General features: G+C 40.3%; 1 protein-coding gene across 2 annotated transcripts in view; it reads right to left on the bottom strand.

Moving 5' to 3' along the window:
• TMPRSS6 (transmembrane serine protease 6) overlaps positions 1-17,771 on the bottom strand; it is a 259,562-nt gene that overhangs the window by 5,149 nt on the left and 236,642 nt on the right. The gene's annotated exons all lie outside the window — the stretch shown is intronic.

Raw genomic sequence — 17,771 nt, 5'->3', positions numbered from 1 at the left:
CAGCACTAAATAAAAATGAAAACATTTCCAAATTGTGTCTTTCAATATAATTGAAATTAAACATGGCTTTGATTTTCTCACTTTCTGATTCAGATATTTGGGTTTTCAAATGTAAAATTGTGAATGTTCAACATAGATTCTTCTTTGTTATTTCTATAGTACCAATAGCAATAATACCTAATTATTAGCAATCATAATAAGATGAATATGGGCCTGATTATGAGTTTGGCGGAGTGAGCTGCCATGCCTTCACCCTGTTCCCACCCCCCCAAACCTCATAGTCGGCCGCTCGCCAGATTACGAGTATCTTGTGGTCTGGCAGGCGGTCCTTTGGCGTTCCCACAGTAGCGTCTATTAGAAAGGCGCCGCAATGGGAGCACCAAAGCCCGTCCTGCATGGTATGGACTGTAAAATTCAATGCTCTACATGACAGGCAGTGCATGTAGACAGGGGGGCACACCATGTGCCCCCCTGCAAGCATCCCGTGGCCCTGAGGAAATAGGCGGCCCTCTAGGGCCCCCTATGTTTCCTCATTGACACCCTTTTCATGGCATGTTCACCATCATGAAAAGGGTGGATGTGAGGAAAGTCTTAATAAGCTTGGCAGTGCCGCAGCGGCACATCCAGCAAATTGTAGCCCTCAGGTAGCAGTGCCACCGCCAAGGTTCACGGATCCCTGGTGGTTGCGGCGGTCCTATTGGAGTCTGACCGCAAGACTTGTAATACGGCAGTCGGATCACTGGTGCATTGGTTCATGACAGCCACCGCACCTCCACCACAAGTTTGGCAAACTCATAATCGAGCTCTATGTTCTTTTGCCATATTAGTTTATGAAGCATTGCTTGTATATGTTCTTCCAAACAAATCAATATGAATAACAATTTGGATCCTCATGTAAATAGTTCTATAATTCTGTACCCTTCTAATAATAATTTCACATCAAACTAATTAGGTTAGTAATTCCACAAGAATGATTACTTACTTGTAGTGTAGGTTCTGCATCATAATTTTCATTGCCATCATAAACCTGAGAATAATTCTCAGCTGCGTGCAGAGATCCCGGGAATATTTTAGTAAAAGGAACACTTTACATCCAAATATATGTAAATCCATAAATACTACAGAGGGTGGAGAAGGCAGCATGCCCAAACCAAGATGAATTATGATATTTTTCTGTGATGTTAGTTTCTGTTACAACCATCTAAAAAGGTAATTTTAAGTTAAAGATGCGTTGCAATTTATATGCCTTTATTTTTGTTGCATTCCTTGTCCTCTTGCTTCTATTTTAGTCCCTGACTTTTTTTACTTCACAGCTGGAACTTTGGACTGGATACTACTTGTCTTGCATCTTTTCACCCTCCTGTTCCTCAGGAGGAGTTAGGTGATTTGTTATTCTCTTCATTTTGAGGCTTCATTTAAATCAAGATTATACGATTGCCAAAGATGTCTTTCTTCCTCATTAGTGGGTTTTTTAAATGTGGGCCCCTCTTAAGCAGTTAGGTAACACCTTTCACATATACTGTACTCTTCTATTCTTTGCCTACTGGTAAGAGTTGCTCTTCCTATAGACAGTCTAGAAGAGTACTCAAGAGAGTGTTCAAGCATCCTTTTCGTGCATGCTAATAAGAAAGTCTGGTGTCTGATTCCACCAGAGGGAAAGCCACAACTATGACCTGGTAAAGAAACGTCCCTCTAGCAACAATTTGAAAGGTGGCCACTTGGAAATCTGTCTACACTTTTACAAGACACTATTAAGTTGATTCTGATACGAGGGTTGGTTTTTAGCACAGACACTCTTCAGAATCTGTGCTCTTAGACCTCTTAGAGAACTGAATACGAGTTTGTAACACTTTCTGACTTTATCCGTTATGACTGAGAGAGGGATTTGCTTGCTATTCTGCTCTATTGTTTATGACTATCAATGAAGATCCTACAATGCAGAAGAAATGAACACTGGGATCATTAATGGTCTGAAAGCCATGAAGTTTATTTTTTAGTCAATTCTACGTATCCTTCAAAAATGAAGTGAGTGGCTCTTTCAAGCAATTGACAGTACAAGTCACCATGGGGTTGCTAACCTCCGGATTATTAAAAGGATGCTTTTTAGCTCTCCATGGTAAGTATATCAGGCTTTTTATCTTCCTCATTTCTATACTTATTAGGCAGTAGTTTTAATTTTAGGGTCCCGCAAAGCAGGTTTGGAAAACACGTTTTTTTAGGACAGTCTGTAATTAAAAAAACCCTCTAACAGGCTTTGAAGGGTGTTTCTCTGCCATGGCATGCTGGATTCTTATATATTTAGGGGCAGATTTACAATAACTGGCGCATCCCCAGGGATGCACCAGTTATTGTGCGCCGCAGCTCCGCCAACCATGGTGCGCCGCATTTACAATGCGGCGCACCATGGGGCAAAAACAGCACAGATGCATGACGCATCTGTGCCTTAAAGTGGCGCATTGCTGGAGTTGCGTCGCAAGCGAGACGCAGCTCCAGCAAGGCTCGGGGGTGCCCTATCTGTCCAATGCTGCGTCAAGCTTTACGCCTGCTTCAAGCAGGCGCAGGGTTTTGACGCAGCATTGGCCTAAAAGTGACTGAGTGAAATCTTGTAGATTTCACTCAGCCACTTTTGCGAGGCGCACCTGCCCCGGAACGCCCACCCTGCGCGGGAACGCCCACATGTGGCACAGGGCTTTACAACGTGACGCATCTGCCTAGATGCGTCACGTTGTAAGTCGTTCGTAGGGATGCGCCATGTTTACGCCACAGTTGCGTGACGCAAACGTGGCGCAAGTCCAACATAAATCTGCCCCTGTGATTTAAAGTGTCCCGGTGTTCCCACACACAGCTGGAAATTATTCTAACATTTGTGGCTATCAATAAAGATTCTACAATAAAGAAAAATAATTTTCTCTAGTCATCCTATAGCAGTAACTAGAACAACAGCGCAATCAGAACACATTGCAACATAATGGTGAGCAATTTTAGAAAGTTGCCTGGTGTAGAGTGCAAACTCCTCCTTACTCAAACTAAAGACTGATATATTGTACTGAATTTCAGTGTATGTCACTATTGCCCAAAATTCCAAAAAAAGTTCAGAGTGACTTAGCATAACAGTAAATCAGCCAGTCGAAATCAGGAGAAGCAAAATCTAATAGGCGTCATTTGAGAAGTGCCTGGAAAAGGTCCTTTTCCTTGCAGACTCTGTGTAGATGCCTGTTTTTACAAATCTGAGGAATTACCCCCTAAATTAAGTACAGACAGGCGCTTTTCTGTGCATGTTCTGTTACTGAGACATCTTGAAGACACCTTCCATAGCACTGGATACCATTGATTGAAGACAAAAGGATGTTTAGATAGCGACCAAATATTGTGTACAGGATATTCTTTGCTGTTCTGGTAAGCCATAGTTTCAATGAGGCCCTGACATGACCAATTACTAGGGTGAATTATAGTGGAGAAATATTTAAGGAAGGCACCACCTTGTCCTGAAATATTGTCACAAAGGGGAAGAGCTAAATCTACTAATTTACTTTGTGTAGTTTCAAATGATGTGGTCAAATACTAATTGCTATATAGACTTAGGAACTCCATTGACCTTTCTGGTACATTGCGCAGAAAGACCATACAAAGACAAACTTATAGATTCCTATCTGAAAAAGTATTCTCCAGATAGGTCGTTTACTGTAGGTTCATATAGCCTTAGTATTTGTCTTTGTGTAAGGGGCTAATCCTGGATTTGCAACAGGCCACTGATGGGAGGCACTAATATAGCAACTTCATATTTTTCAGAATATCTCCACAGTGTGCAACTATTAACAGTGGTTTATCAAAATATTGAGAAAGACATGTTACCATAATATTGGTGCATTTATATTGTGATAACCAAACTATCATTTGTTTAATTAGTGCGTATATTTTTGTCAAGAATATTGTTGTAGGGGAGGAGCCAAGCTGGCAACCAAGATGGCCGCTTAGGCTCCCGGCTCCGCAGACCTTCTCATCCTGCTACAAGATCCTGCCAGTTATCCTGTGCCTATGCAACTCTCCCAGGTAGACGAAACGAAATAACGCTACACCGAGTGACCCCGAAAGTTCCACCTGCTTCGAGAACGGAGAACCGTCGCCTTTAAGTTTGCGGCCTACATCAGCATTGAAGCTGGGGCCTCGAGTAAGAATGCAGCCGGCGTCTAGTTGAACAACATCGGCCATAAGAGTTCGGGAGGAGCCGGTCCACCGGAATGGAAGTACATTTTGTCCGATTTCAACATCAAACATCCGTATGGATTAGCGCCGAAGTGGGGCACCTCAATGACACTGCGGATGCGAGCTGAATAATTGGTTGTCGGAGTACGGAATATAAACGGCTTGGTACCGTCTAAACTGCTACCCGATGGTTTCGGGCATATCCTGAAGACAGCTCCGCGATATCCTTGCATGCAGAGGAGTTGGATCGCGTGTCTTCGCTTCTGATTCTACTGAGTCTATCCCGAAGGGCCCAAGGATAGACCGTGAACGAAACGCGCGAAATGGCGCTCAATATCGGCCTTCGTGTGAATTGGGCCCGATCCTCCGAGAGGTCAGGGAAAATTCGAACGGATGACCTGGGACGACATATCCTATCTAAGGGATCTTCGAGACCCGACCAGAATTTCCCTATCGAGGAGAACCAACTAGTGCTGACCAGGGTTGAACCTACGCTTGGGGCTATAATGGCGGCGATCGAGGGTCTTCATCTCTCCCTGAATTAGAAAGTCCAAGCCTTGGAGCACAAATTGGATGCCATGGCTTTTGGACTGGAAAATAGTGACATAGCTTTTGTTCAATTCAATGACACTGCGGAAGTAACAACATCCACACCACCCGGACTGATGGCGGCCAGCAACCCCATAAAACGAGTGATGCGAGAGATCCTGGATTGCAAATTAGCTAATGCTCGTGTATCGGAGGTCCCGGACGTGTCAGTGCTCACAATATTGTTATCGACTGAGGGTAAATTGCACCAGGCAATGTATCTGATGACTCATGTGATGACTTAGGAGTGGATCGACAGGGCGGCCCTTTCTCCCTTTCTGAACTTAGTGCACCTGGACTTTCAACAATATCCCTGGTTCTTATCGACACAGATGGGACTCAGTGACAATGAGACTGAGAAAGCCCAGCTATTTCCGGCTCGCTACTGTTCTTTCACATTTTTTAAGATGGCGGCTGGTCGTTTGAAGAACATTCGTGTACCTGATCGAGCGGGTCAAGGCTGAGAACGGCCTATTGTTTCAAGACTTTTATTCAAATGGTGGCAGTGTATGATTCACTCTATGATGTTGGGGCCGGGAGGCAGTGTAGGTGAGTAATGTAGCCCCCTATTTTCGCTTGACAGTGAAATGATAATATATCCGTAATAGGGGGCGGCTTAGAACCAGCGGGGGGGGAGAGGCCGGGAGCCTGTACGAAGGCCCTCCTCCACTTACTTCTTTTACTATTTGTAGATTAGATGGGGCGACAGGCACACTGCTAGTTGGGGTCAGGCGTAAGCTACATGCAGAGGTGCAGGGTGGGAGGTGCGGTGTCGCGCACGTTGCGTATTTTTTAATTTTATTTTCTTTCTTTATTTACTGGATATCCTGACTCTTTTTTCAGTATTAGGGTGCCAATGCGAGCTCTATTATTTTGATTTGTTCATTTTTACATACAAGTGTCTGTACTTTGTCCTGTTTACGATTTTAGTATTGAGGGGCGCAATGATCATTGAGATCCTGATTTTGTGGGTGGAGGGGCCTGTGGGCAGCACGCATTGATATAGGCTAACTCAGCTAGTTTTATAATCCTGATTCGTCAAATGTCAGTTAGAGTCTCAATGTCCTGCTTCAACAGCTGCCGATATTGCGACCTTTCAATTGTTTGATTCCTTGTATGTTTTGGACTGCATTGCACTTGATACGCTCTTATTGTTTTTCGTTTTGTCTAACAATAAAAAGATTTACAAAAAAAAAATGAATATTGTTGTATATAATATCGATAGATGTAAGAACAATTATTCTACATTCTTTGATTTTTTTTCTTATTTTTAATTTTATTTAAAATAGTTAAATGTTTTAGGAAAGTGTTTTTTTTTAATAAAGAAATGGGGCGGTTCATTTTATAAAAGTGAACTTTTTTTAAATGAGTAATCTTTTATTTTTCAATTGAAAATTTATTAAAGTATTGACAAATATTATTGATCTATTTTGTATTGTTTGTTTTTAAGTGTAAACGTAGTGTTTTGCAATCTGTGTTATATTTTCATTATTTTAAAGGGTTTGTAGAGGGAAAAGGGGAATGTGTTTTAGATAATTTTTATAGCAATTCATTTTATCATTTTCAAAAGTTAATATTTTTCTATCATTAATAAAGATAAATATTTAATATTTTGTATTTGTGTACTTTACTATATTATTTACTTTTAGTTTTAAATAGTAAATTATTTAAATAAAAAATATGTTGATATAATTTTGTATGATTTTAAGATATGTTGGTGTTTTTTATATTTAAGGCAGTTTTTTTAAAAGAATTAAATATTAATATACCTTACATTAGATATTTTATTTTATACATGCTTTTCAAAGAAATGTTGGTGTAGTTTTTGAATAATGTATGTTTAATGAACATTGTTTTAAAAATAATGTAAAACATTTTTTATAGATGTTTTTATAATTGTTAATTTTTAAAATTGTTGCAATGTTTTCCTAGTGTTTTTATAACTATATATATAGACACACACACATATAAAAGCTTATTGTCAGGAAATCTTTGATTTCCCCAAATAAATTAAACTTAAACTTAAAGTTATAGTTATAGATTTAATTTACAATGTATCCACTACCTTTGACAAGTGTCATACAGTGTAGAGTGAAATTGCATACAGTGTAGTAGAGTTTCACTGACCGGCTTCTCCAATGAATAGTTGGTGAGCTACTGGTTGCTCTCCAGCTGCATTTGAATAGCTCTTTTGTGTGTGACCAATCTATTAAATTCGAAGATTTTGCTTGAGATAATTAATATATTCATATCAAAATTGAAAAGTATGTATTTGAAATGAAAATGAGTTTACTTTCAGAACGCATAAGATAGTGTCTGTAGAAAAATGGTTGAATTTCTAAAATAATTTTAGTGATCAATCATGTGCTGTTGGGGAGATTCATTACCAATATGACCTTATTCCACGAGCACTGCCGCTATGGCTGTTAAGTATTACTTATGTGATGGCATTCTAAATTGACAGCACCTTTTTTAAATTGCTGCTGGTAACACTTTGTGACGCACTTAGGTGATATCTGCTGGTAATCCTGCATAAGAAGGCCACTAATCTTGTATGATGTTGTCACTATTACCAGTAGCGGCTGCTTCTGATCCAACTAGGTAGGGTGGTAAGGAGGGGAGGGGGACATAAATATATTAAAAAAAAGTGAACAAAAAATTACGACTTACCCGACGCTGCGTCTGTCCCGTCTTCCGCCTCTCCCGATCCTTAACTGGTGCACACTGCCCAGCCTCCCAGATGACGCTTCTCTAATGCTGGGAATATTATTCCCAGCATGAGAGAAGCACTGGGATTGGTCTAAGAGGCAACAGGATGGAGTGCAAGGAAGCAGGACAAAATAATATCGAAGCACTCCTGAGCATTCCAGAGCTGCATATTTATGGCCTCAGTTCCCGGCCCGGCATTTCCTGATGTTCATCCTGCAGTCTCTCTGATTGGAGGACAGCTGTGGATGACTTTGTATTCTTTTACGATGTCCTCCAATCAGACAGCACATTGAGACACACCACTCTGAATCCAAAGCAAAGAGCAAACGTTTTGGATTCTGGATCCAAGCAGTTCCATGCAGGAGTGCAACCGGGAACGCGCGTCCCTCTTTGTATGTCTCCACGCCCCCCCCCCCCCCCCCCCGGGGTTGCGCCCCACAGATTGAAGACCTCTGCAGTAGACTGTTGTACTGTGGCATATACTATAGTAAAGTGTTGTAGAGTGTAGGGGTATAGACAGGAGTAAAGTGTCAGAGAGTGGGTTACTGTGTAGTAGTGTTGCAGAGTAGAGTTGCATAGAGTACAGTAGTTTGTCAAATAGATATGCTGTGTAGAGTGGATCTTTGTACAGTTGCATAGAGTGAGGTAAAGCCTTGTGCTGTGGAGTAGAGTCGAGTGGGGTAATGCAGTGTGGAGTAAAGTATAATAGAGTGTATTGGCATGTCATAGAGTACAGTGGTGTGGAGAGTAGTGGTGTAGCGTGAATAGTAAACTATAAATTGGAGGGTCTCGTAGAGTGGTAGTGCTGTGCCATAGAGTATAGAAAGGTGTTGTATTGTGGACTAGAGTGGAGTATAGAGTTGGACAGTGGCATGTACAGGGATAGAGTGGAATAGAGTGTCATAAAGTGTACTATACCTTTACAGAGTGGACTTATATAGAGTAGAGGAGAGAGTCGTACAGTGGAGCTGCATAGAGTGTGGTGGCATAGACTGCAGTGGCGTAGAGTGGATTACCATAAAGCGTAGTAGCATACAGTGGTATCACGTATAGTGGACTAATGCACGTTGGAGTGCAGAAGAATGGACTGGCATTTACTGGCGTAGCCTAGAGTGGAGTAGTGTACAGTGGAGTGGTGTAGAGTGGAGTAAGGTATAGTGGATTAGCGTAGAGTGGAGTGGTGTACATTAAAGTGGCATAACATAGAGTCAAGAAAACTCTTATAAATTGGAGTGTCGTCTCAAACAGTAGAGTAGATTGCTGTGTTGTACAGTGTTGGAAACTGTTATAGAGTAAAGTAGAGTAGAGTGTTGTTCGATAAAGTGTACAGACATAGAATCGAGTACAAATCTGGAGAGTGGGTTGTATCGGGATAGAGTGGAGTAGAGCCTAGTAGAGTGACATAGATTGCAGTAGAGTTTTGTAGAGTTTAGTTATACATAGAGGATGAGAGTACAATGGAGTGGTGTAGAGTAGAGTAGCGTACAGCAGAGTGGCATTCATTGGATCAACATAAAGTGGCATAGCATATAGTCTAGTAGTGTACAGCGGGGTGGAGTAGCATAGACTGGGCTGGTGTAGAGTGTACCAACATATAGTGTAGTAGTGTACAGTGGAGTGGCATACAGTGGAGTGGTGTGGAGAGGAACAGGATACAGTGGAGTGGCATAGAATAGAGTTGTGTCCAATTGGCTAGCATACAGTGGAACGGCGTACAGCAGAGTGGAGTGGCATATGGTGGAGTGGAATACAGTGGAGTGGCGTACACTGAAGTGGCGTAGAATGGAATTGCGTACAGTGTAATAGCATAGAATAGACTGGCGTAGAGTGGAGCTGTTTACAGTTTAACAGCGTAGAGTGGAGTGGATTGGCATACCGTGGAGTGGCAAAGATTGTAATTGCGTATAGTGGAGCAGCAAACAGTGGTGTGGTGTAGACTGGAATGGCAAACACTGGAATAGCGTCCAATGGAATAGAAAATAAATTTATGATGTACAATGGAGTGGCATACACTGGAGGGGTTTAGAGTAGAGTAGTGCACAGTGTAGTGGCATACAGTAAAATGACATATAGCGGAGAGATGTTAAGTGGAGTAGCATGTATTGGAGTAGCATACAGTGGAGTGGCATACACTGAAGTGACGTAGAGTGGAATTGCGTACGGTGTAATAGCGTAGAATGGACTGGCATAGAGTGGAGTTATGTACAGTTTAACAGCGGAAAGTGGAGTGTTGTACAGTGGAGTCGCATAGAGTGTAATAGCGTATAGCTGAGTAGAATACAGTGGAGTGGCGTACAGTGGAGTGGTATAGACTGAAGTGGCGTACAGTGGAGTGGTGTGTAGTTTAATAGCCTATAGTGGAGTGACATACTGATGTATTTGAAATTTAGCAGCAATGTAGATTTAAGTGGGCAGAATAAATGCTAAATTGCTCTGCCTTGCATTTCTCAAGATTTACCAATCATGGCAAGGCCACGCATGGTGGCCCTGTTGCTTTGTAAATCTGACTTAAGTATGGTGTTACACAATACCATATTACAGCTAGGTCTTTAGTTATATTTTGGCCCATTGTATACTGCTGTTACTTTCTGGTATTGCATGGTATATGGTGACGTCAAGCCAGTATATAATTGGGTAATGGCTATTTTTAGAAAATGGGAGGGCAGACATATTGTTTTTACTACACTTTGGCTGTGTTCATGTTAGGGCCTTAAATATAGTAAGTAGTTGGGTTTTAGTAGGTTCTATTGTAGTTCCCTAAGTATTAGCACTTTTTTACCGTGGTAATAGGTAGTGATTTTTTTTTACATATGTTTAAATATGTGGTTTATGGAGTACTTGCTTTTGTGCTGGTTCAGGGAGGACCTGGCCTGGCAGTTGGGGCTGAACTGTTCTCATGTTCCAATGTTGTTTTTGCATTAAACTTTTGTAAAGGCAGTCATTATCTAATCAGATAATGACTTATCATTGTCATGTACTGCAGTAGTTTCACAACATTTCGTGAAATTCCGCAAATATACTGTGGTCACAGATATCACTATGTTTAAATTACTTATAGCTTACCCTACTTACCCTACTTGCCTGAAGTTCCAAAAAAGGATAATTTGTGCAAAATAATGTATAATCCTGCTAAATGACATGCAAATGTTTACAGCCATTTTTGCTCTACGTTAAATACAATTGTCTATGGAAAATGCATTGGTGGAAAAACGCGTTTTAGGACCTGCCTATTCCCTTAGCACCGCCCTAGCAATTCACCTCAAAAATGTATATCATCACATAATGTAGAAAATGCTACAACTCTGGAAAATTTGATGGTGAATCATCAAACAGGTGTAAAGTTGTTATGGAGCAAAAATCAGAGGAATTCCTATCTCTGGGAATCCTACCTAAAACTACATAGTGGCAATCAGATTTAATGTGATTTCATTCTTTTTATCTATTGCATTTGTTATGTATTTGTTCATTGGTTATCATAATCATGTGAACATAAATGTATATTTTAGTTGTTCATGTAGTAATTCTGGACTTTCCTTGCCAGTTTTAGTAAAAATCATTGTTGTTATAAAAATTGAGATTTTTTTTATCCTAGTGGCCAAATATTATATCCTCCATATAATAGTTTGTGTAGCTCACTGGTACATCACGTTTTCATTTTTTTGCAGTGGAGTGCACAAGAAATATGGTTTCTGTTTGGCTTGTTGGGCTCAGTGTTAATTTTGTGAGCCAGAAAACAAGCAAAGAAAATGTATGTATATTAAGATGTATTCTATTTGTTATGTATACGCATTTTTTTTTACTTAAAGCAATGCTCATACAAGTAGGTTAGAATTGTTATATTCCCTATAATTAATATGCAATTCTTGAACAAAAATCCATTGCAGTTACCAGCATGTCAAAGTTTAGTTAGCTGGAACAAAGAGCATGAAGAGGTTGTGGTGTTAGGCCAGAGTCTCTGCACCGGTTCAATATCCTGTGATTTTCGGCAAATCACTTAATCTCCCCATGCCTGTAAAAATGAATGTGTTCTGGTGTAAGGCAACTGGCGCTCATGTGAAGCACTCCTAGTCCAGCCGGTTGACTTTACTCTATATAAACCAAGCTATGCAGGGTGGGGAAAGGGCATGCAGTGACAGGAGTGAGATGGTGGAGAAACAGGCCAGCAACAAACAGAATTCGGATGCTGGAAATCACACAGAGAAACATTGCACATACAAACATGTTAAAATTTAGATTTTTCCCTATATTTAATATGTAGTTTATATTCTTGAATAAATGCCCACTGCAGTTACCAGAATGTCAAAATGTAGCTACCTGGAACCCTCTGCATGGAGAGGCTGCGGCGTCATACCTGAGCTGCTGATTTTGGAGCTGGGAAACCAGGTTTGCGTCTCCGCACTGCTTCAACATCCTTGACTCTGGGGAAATCACATAGGGCCCGATTATGATGTAGGGCGACAACCTCCGACCAGCTGCCGGAGGCTTTCCACCCGACATCGTTGGTTTTATTCTGACCGCTGTATTAGGATGACGGCGGTCAGAGTGAAACCTGCGGTAGATTCCGCTGAGCTTCCAACAGGCTGAAGGAGCCCATCGGAAGGCCACCCTAATCCCATAATGACGGTGGAGCCAGCCTCAGCTCCGCCACCGGGATTATGATGGCAACATGGAAAGGCTGTTAGAAGGTGACACTGGGGGCCCCTAGCAGGTTCCTCTTCTCCCTTTGTCCACTATGAGGCCTGGGGTACAACTATGGTGGCCCCCCCTAAACCTCACTGCCCCGTGTGGCAGGCCTGCATGGTGCCTGCCACACGGTGCAGGGATGCTTAGAAACATAACTTTTTCAATGGCAGCTTATGCTGCCGGCTTTTTCTGCCCGCTGCACAAGCTGCCATCCATAGAGTGGTCACATCCAAATTGTACAGTCAGAACCGCCGACCTATGGTCGGGCGGTTCCCAATCTGCAACGGTCGACCCAGCAACGTAATGAGGCCCTTAATCCCATGTGCATGTAAAATTAGTGTGTCCTTGTGTAATATAACTAGCTCTCATGTAAAGCACTCCAAGACATTCCAGTTGACTCTGCGCTATATAAAACAATCTATGACTAGTGATGGGGGTGGGGAAGAGGCATGCAGTCAGAGTACCGAGGTGTTGGGAGGGGCAGGCCACCAACGAACGGGGAAGGGGCATGCAGCGACAGAAGTGAGGTGGTGGAAGGGACAGGTAAGCAACAAACAGAATGTTGATGCGGAAAAGTAAAATAAATAAATAAAGTATGTTACAAGTGTGCGGCTAGTGGATTCACACTGTCCGCCAGAAGCAGTACTTGGCCCATGCTCCTCAGCAAGAAAAAAGACGTGAAGCAGCGCAGGGGGCGCTGACCAAAAGGTAGAAAAGCGACTAAAGTGACGTAGGAGCCAACTAATGGTAAGTAACAGGCACACTCTAAGCCCCTTTTAAGATTTTTTTTTGTTACAAGAGATATTGCAAGAAGGACTCATGCGCAGTGTAGACAAAACCAAAAAAGGATCATGTGCATAGGCTAATGTACATTACTGTGAAATGTCATTATAATTTGTTCAGCTGTTTTTCCACTATGTCTAATACAAAAAGTCTATGTAAAAGCATTGGCGTCAAATCTTGCTTTGGGACCCCCCTTTTTTAGTCCAACCCCTGGACCAAATGTTGCAAAACGTTCCATCCTCCACCAATTTAACGGGAGTGATAGGTCTAGAAAGTTTTTCAGAGATTTGTCAAACGGGTGCAAAGTTATTAAGGGACTAACATTCGAGGAATTCCTATCTCTGGTAGTCCTAACGATGACTACAGAGAAGCTACTATCAATTCTGTAATGAACACACACACAGACACACATATATATATATTTTATGTGACCAAGATCTCGCTAGAGATCGAAACACGTCGTCCTTTGCTGGCCGAATAAACCCGCATATTTGCAAAAACTGCAGCCTGGTGTGGCCCGTCCTTTCTGCGCTATCAGCAGAAGTTTTTCGTTGTATACATATGTATATAAATATATATATAAATATATATATATATAAATAAAAAAATATATATATATATATGTTTAAGCAAAGTGCCCTGGAGCATGGGAGAGCACACAACCATTTCCAGCCCTCCAGCTCTGTCTGTGCAGCCTGCTGTCATTCATCAGTCTCCAAATCAGTATTGCCAACGCGTTTCAGGGCTAGTCAGCCCCTTCTTCCTGGGCAGAGAAAGCACGAATGAAACTTGCATTGTTCATTCACCAACTTTTATTTGCAACCTTCCCCTCCATATATATATATATCCATGCTGCCTGGTATTTGCCTCTCCCCCAGTGCCATCCATTTATTCAATAGTCCGATCCAGCGCAAATAACAATGGTTGACTTGTGCCTGTTCCCAGTAACCGTTTATCTGTGGGGCATTATGGGACCGGTAGTCCCGAGGGGTGGATTGCACTGGCCTAAACATTGACTTTGAGTTTTAAATACACTTGACGTTGGAAATGTGACCCCGAGGTGAGATCTTTATCATCCGATCCCGTCACCAATAATTGTGGCAGCAAGACAGGCAACCTGCTCAACAAGCTTTAATGCGTGCAGCTGCGGGTTAAGGACACGATGCACAGAAACTATATCGGCTCGAGGGAACTTTCTGGGACTAAGGTACCTGACCTTGTGGAACAACAATTATGTTCGGCAGCATGGAGTTTTCAGTACATTTTAATCTTATTATTCAAAATAGACGTTACAGGACTACAAGTTTGGCTGCAAACTTTATTTGCCTATAGAACTCCCACTGTGACGTAATTCATGGCATGTGTGTGATTTACTCTGTCTGCTTTAATGGGATTTCCCATCAGTTGAGTTTACATAATTCGTGAAATGTATTTTTGCGTTATGTTTGACCTGCTTTATTGGAGACTTTAGGCAGTACTTTACTGACACACACATGCATTATCAGAGCCTTATAACGAATGGTTACACATGAATGTGCTTTCTATGTCTATGATGAGGTCCAGGGGGAAGGGCTATTTAATGTGTTTGATACATGGCGCCAAACTAGATCGACAAAGGCCTCTGTGCAGGCCGAAACGCGTCTCTTGTACCTGGGATTGAGGGCGACATGACTGATTAAACTGATGCCAAATCCTGTAACCACTTTGTGCCTGTGCCTTCTTCCATGAAGTTCGTCTTTGTGGGAGCTGGATGTTCTGTTCATATATATATATATATATATATATATATATATATATATATATATATATATAAAAAACAACTCCTGAAGTAGAAAAAGTAAACTCCTTCACCAGGAACGGACAACACACAGGTTTTCGAAATTTTCGGTGCTTTTTAATTCAGCCTTTCACAACATGACGCGTTTTGACCAGGTTGCCCCGGCCTTGATCACATGACGTGTCAGGAAAAACTCCACCCTTAAATACTATGAATCAATGTATGACCCTCCCATTCTTCTCATGAACAGGGTAAACAGACTTATAAAAGTGCTTAGTGCAATCGTGCAAAAACATATCTTATAACAGAAGTTCAAAAATTAGTTCTATACATTATTTAACATAATTTAAATATTATCGCTTCATATAAAAGCAATAAAAATTATTAATGTTCAATGAACTTCAATGATTTATAAAAATCCGGGGCAAGTGCCCAATACTATTATATAAGATATAATATTCATCTTGCACGAATCTGAAAACAATTGATCATAGTAAAACCCATTAGTGCAAATTAAACATGTAGTTAATTACAACCTTTCATAAATGATAAGTTAAAAAATGAATGAATGAACGGATGCATTTTATCAAGCAATCTTACATAGAACCAAAAGAAATGAACATCTTGTTAAATATCCTGATGTTATTCTAACTTGAAACCAGAAAAATTATTATGTTCTATTGAAAAAGGATCAATTCACAACCAATAGATAAATGTATAAATATAAATATGTATATAAAATCAGAAAATAAATTGAATAATATATTAAACAATTCAGTGGAATCAGAATAAAGTGCTAGTCAATATCAACAGATTCATAATAGATCGATAATATATATAGAGATATGTACCTCAAAGTACAACCCTTTCCCCAATGTTACCTTGGTTCGAATGGAAATGTATACCTGTCAAAGTTTATTTTGGTTAATTCCTTTTAAGTTCAATTTCTCAATTTCATTGGTTGTTTTGTTTGCAGTTTCAGTTTATTTTTGGGTTTAATTGTTATTTGGTGGATACTAATTTGTGCTTATGTGTAATTGTTATATATGTTGTATTTTGGTATCTTTAAATAAAAGCAATTCATGTATTTATAATGTTTAAATACACATTGTTTTATTGTTGTTATAATTTCAGGATTTTATTTTAATAATGAATTAGTGTTATTTATCACAAATTTATTTGAATGATATATTTTTACACTTTGAAGTAACATTTAGGAATATTTTATTTCAAGTTTAGCTTTTACAAGGATTGTTAATATATAATGTAATGTTTATATTGTGCCCCATTTCAAACTATTAATGTAGTGTATTTCAATTATTATTGTATTTTTCTATTTAATAGTAACAAGATTTAGGCAGTCAATAACCTAGGGCCTCATGATATCGAGCGAAAAGCCACCCAACTGCTTCTTACAAGTATTAGATTGGAGATGACAATGTCATCTAATGTAAGCCTAATGATTCCACAGAAAATAAATATGCTACTTTTGTATGAATATTTTGCACAATGACTGATAATAAATCTAAGTGATCCTGAGTTAGAATCAATTGCATATGAAAGCACAGGTGGACATTAAGAGGAGACACCTTGGTGGTACATAAGGTGAGAAAGGGAAGGTTGTGTTCTGGGAGGAGAGTATTGTTACCATTAGAAATGAACACAGACCAAATTGTATAATAGTAATAGTATTCCTATCCTTAGGAATGAGAAGATAATAACATTTAGATTTCAGTTTTCTATGATGTAGAGAAAACATCATATATATGGTAACTTTCAGTGCTAGTGTTCAATATTTACAGGTAATCGAGCAGTATCTTAGACATATGTACATGTTAGACAGAGAAGTTAAGAAACATTTATTATTGTAAATGTAACATGCCATGTTAACATGCCACTGAAAGATATATGATGTAAGTATACATATTAATGGCGTATAGTAGCAACACTCTTTTTGATAGTTATAGATATTCTCCTCTGAAATTATGTGTATACACATTGATACACTAGTAATTGTTTTGAAAAATAAAGGTCTTCAATTCTGTAGCAATTACAGTAGTAATAACAGCTTCTTGTTTGGTTTGTCAAATAGGTAGAGGATCCTTGTATGGTCAGAATAGACTGGCTAGGTTATTTTCCCTCATTTAACAGTACTAGATATATACAATATCACATGATTGTTTCTATCTTACAAAGGTTGCAATTTTTGCTGACTTGTCTAATATAGCTTTTAACGGCCATTAAAGGCCCGCTCCAGCATTAAAGGCAAGGGCCTTTAACAAGGGAGCAGGCATTTAAGGGCCTTTATAACCCAGCTACTATGGGCTATTATGCTATTAGAATATTTCCCCCCATGAAGGCAGAATGTTCTAATTAAAAAACACAAAGGCCTCTCGGAGCGCGTGGGGGTTAAAATCCCCCTTGGGTTCCGAAGACTTTGTTTTCACAGCTCTTGTTGTGAATGTTTTATAGCTAACAGCACACACAGGGCCACAGTTGATAGCTGTTGAACATTCACAGCAAAAGATGTGAAATTGGGCTGAAGTCAGTCCCTGGTTCTCCCTGGCAAGACTGAACTGATTTTCATAGTTCAGCCAATCCAGGGAGACCCAGGAGCTGAGCAGCAGTCACCCCTCCCTCCTTTTGAAGCCCTGGTGACACTGAGCTTCATGAGGGAAGGGTGACGGCTGTGTGTGTCCTCCAGAATGAAAAACAAAGTCACTAACAAATAAACTGTTGCCTGAATTGTTGTTTAGATGATAATTAAATTAATTTAATTGAGTGATTATCAATATCCACTAACACCGCTCAGGATGAACCTAGAGATTAGCCCTATAGTAGATGTAGCCTCTTCTAGACCCCTCCTATACTGGCGACACCTATGGAGTACACCTGAATTAGCTGAATACAAAGAGGAGCTGAAGGATGTTAGAGCCTTCAAGGTACAGGGAACTCCCTTGGTTAGCGTATATCAGGAACACTTGCCAGGCCTTAGGGAGGGTACACATGTGGACAACCGCAGAAGAGA

Source organism: Lissotriton vulgaris, chromosome 1_1 (assembly GCF_964263255.1).
Source record: "Lissotriton vulgaris chromosome 1_1, aLisVul1.2, whole genome shotgun sequence".
Taxonomy (NCBI): domain Eukaryota; kingdom Metazoa; phylum Chordata; class Amphibia; order Caudata; family Salamandridae; genus Lissotriton; species Lissotriton vulgaris.
Note: the sequence above shows the minus strand (reverse complement) of the source record. Positions and strands in the feature narration are given on the sequence as shown.